This window comes from Triticum urartu, chromosome 1 (assembly GCF_003073215.2).
Source record: "Triticum urartu cultivar G1812 chromosome 1, Tu2.1, whole genome shotgun sequence".
Lineage (NCBI taxonomy): Eukaryota > Viridiplantae > Streptophyta > Magnoliopsida > Poales > Poaceae > Triticum > Triticum urartu.
In genome coordinates this window covers 58,634,537-58,637,933 of record NC_053022.1, presented here as the reverse complement: position 1 = coordinate 58,637,933, position 3,397 = coordinate 58,634,537, and positions in this window count along the sequence as shown.

Here is a 3,397-nt window from a genome sequence, read left to right as displayed (position 1 = left end):
GAACCCTACTTTGTTTGATGTAACTTTGCAGTTGCAGTTGAATTGATGTCACTTTATCTGATGTAACCCTAGTTGAAGACAAATCTTATGTGATGTCCAAATGTGGATGGTAGATGAAGATTTGTCGTCGACGTCGTCAAGGTTGTTGTTAGGCCCTTGTATTTCTTGATTCTGGAGTTGAATGATTCCAAAGGTTGTTGTTAACATACTCAACTTTGCTAAACTCAGTGAAACTTGCTCCAGCCCAGATTTTTGTGTGGTGGTGCTCAAGATATTCCTTTACTTTTGGTCTGCTCTTCAGCTGGTTCAGATGAAAGTTGTGCTCCTTAATGTTGTAAGTTAGTGAGCAAGGCCATAGATTGTCATCATAAAATTTTCCTTTGAATTTCTTGCTGAAATTTTGGGCAAGATGCCTCATACACTCTCTATGCTCCACTCCTGGGTAAACACCATCAATAGCACTCTCCAGTCCTTTGCAAGCATCAGTATGTATGACTAATCCTTCAGGGTGCCCTATTGCTTCATTCAGTTTTTGAAAAACCAAGTCCAACTCCCACTTGACTCCACATCAAGAACACCATATGCAATAGGAAATAACCAGTTATGAGCATCTAGAGCACATGCTGCTACAAGTTGGCCCCTAAACCTACCATGCAATGCAATTGCATCTACAGCCAAGTATGGCCTGCACCCCTCCAAGAACCCTTTCTGACAAGCTTTGAAGCATACAAAAACCCTTCTAAAACACTCCTTGTAGAATTTCTTTCCTTTTAACTTGTACTCCACTGTGTGCTTGTCTATGTCAACAACACTTCCTGGTGATGCCCTCTCTACTTCAGCTTTGAATGCATAAAGTAACTGGAAACTATCACTGTACTTACCATAGATCTTGTCAAGTGCCATCTCCTTACCATAGTAACATCTGCTGTATGGCACCTCAAGACCATACTTCTCTAACAACCTACCCTGAATTTCCTTTGTTCCAATCCCTGGATTTTTTCTAATCCAAGCCATAGAAGCATCTGCAATCCACCTTCTTTTTGCGGCTCTCAATCTCTGAGATCTATTCACACTAGGACATGTGTGAGGGTGGGAATTCACTTTGATCTAAAAATAAAGGGAAACAAATAGTCAGTCAGGATAATATTAGTAAAACAAATAGGCACATTTTAGTAAAAAACACATTGCTAAAACAGTACCTAAAACAGAGTGCTCCTCCTCATCAGAGATGCATGCAGCCTCCACTTACACCTCTCATAGGCACATTTCACAGTAAACCTAGTTGGGTCACTCTTAAGTGTAATGTACTCAGTTTCAGACTTGATTGAGAATGTTCCAACTGCATTCTTGCAATCAACCGCATTAGGAAAGACCACACCTTCCTCAATGGATGGATTATCTCTATCATACATCATTACAGGTCTATCCTCATCTGCATCCTCAAAAGCTCCCATGTCATTATCCTCTTGCCTCTCATCATCATTAGTATCTGAAAATTCTGCAGGAATGTACTCTTCATGCGTTGTATGCTCATCATTGTTGTGTTGGACATAACCTGGGTAAAGTTTCTCATCCTCCTCATCAGATAAAATAGGTGCATCAGGCAGTTCCTCTTCCACAACTGGATCAGGCTAATCCTCTGGTCTATTAGTGCCACATTCAGCAGTAGTTGGAGTGGTACTTGCACTTGCTGCACTAGTTCTAGGAGCACTAGGAGTACTAGCAGCAGCTGTCCTGGATCCACATGGCCCACCCCTTTTTCTAACCCCTATCCCTCCAGCAGTTTTTTCACACCTTTGTCCTCTCTTTCTCTGAATTACTGTTATTTCCAGATTGCATGACCTTGTCTCTGCATTACTTGCAAACATCACACCTAACTCATCATCACACTGTAGATGGTTCCAACACTCCTTTAAACTATCCCAATATCTAATTTATACAACATCAAACAATCCCCATGGATACTTGGCACAAATAGCAGCCCTAAAGTCATTAAATGACCTACTACTGCTATCCACAACTAATGGAAATGTGAATCCGCTCTCCTTTCCTTCCGTACCAGCAGAAACTATAACTATCGTCTCCATTCTAACAGGCAGAAAGAATGCAACCTCTGGATCCATCCTACAGTAATGAGCATACCATCTCCCATGAGCAATTGAACCAAAGCTAGCCTAAAACTTATCTGAATCCACTAAGCATGAGTAGATCTGAGACTGAAACTTACCCCGCCGGGATCTGACGTGCAGATGTGGTGCCCTTGCCGCCCTGACTGCCACCAAAGCCGCCTTCAATGCCCTCCTGTGCCGATGCGGTGCTCTTGCCACCGTCGACGACACCACCGCCGCCATTTCCGCCATCCAATGGTGATGGGGACACCGTTTGGCCGTACGCGCAGCCACGGCCCTTGCGTTGCAATGTGCCGCCCTCCCGTGCCGATGCAATGCCCTTCTTGCGGCGGGCGCGGCCACCACCTAGGGTTTCTCCATCCTCCCCCATCGCCTGGCCTAGAAATGGATGTGGTGCGAGGATTGGTTTGTGGATCTGGTGGTGAGCCGCCAATGGTGACTAGGGTTTCTGACGAGGGAAAGAGAGTTAGAATGAGGAACGATAGAGTGAGAGTGGGAATGAGTTGGTTAGGTCGACCGAGAGGCAAGCCGTGTCCAAAAACTAGTGGCGGTAGTGGTCAAACGGTGCTGACTGGACGGAACCGTAACGGAAGGGCAAAAGCATAAGAAAACCAAATTGGTTCGGGCAAGAACGATGGTTTTCGGAAACTAGGGGCAAACCTGCCGAGGGGGACACAACTAAGGGCACCAAATTAATTATCCCTATAAAATATTACTTTTGGATTTTGAAAATTTTAATTTCATTAATTGCTGCGCGTGCAATGTTTCGTTGGATTTTTACGTAATGCAAATTTATATTGAAATTGTATTTAATCTTAATAGAAATTTCTGGATAAAAATATTCCGGATCCCATAAAAATGAGGGAAATTTTATTGAATTCTGTTTTGAACGGTTGGTTGAAATTATTAATCGTTGTCCTAGCTAGAAAATGGGTTGTACTTTTAACAAACTGTAAATGGGCTATAGTAAATTCCGTTAGAATTCAAAAATGGGTTGTACATTCTTACAAATCGCAAATGGGCTATAAATTCTCTGCAACACACTTGTGGGCCTACTAAGTTGACGCGTCCCCTAAAAAAGTAAGCTGACGTATATGCAAGGCTTTGTCAACTTATAGTCAACAGACAGTCCTAGCAGCAGTGTCCGTTGGATGTCTGTAACACCCCGGATGTAATTTACCTTATATGTATCCCAACTCTTCCCGTTTCCGGCACTAAGTTATTCTATTTCCTCTTTTTCACGTTTTTGTCTCCGTCTGTTTTGTCTT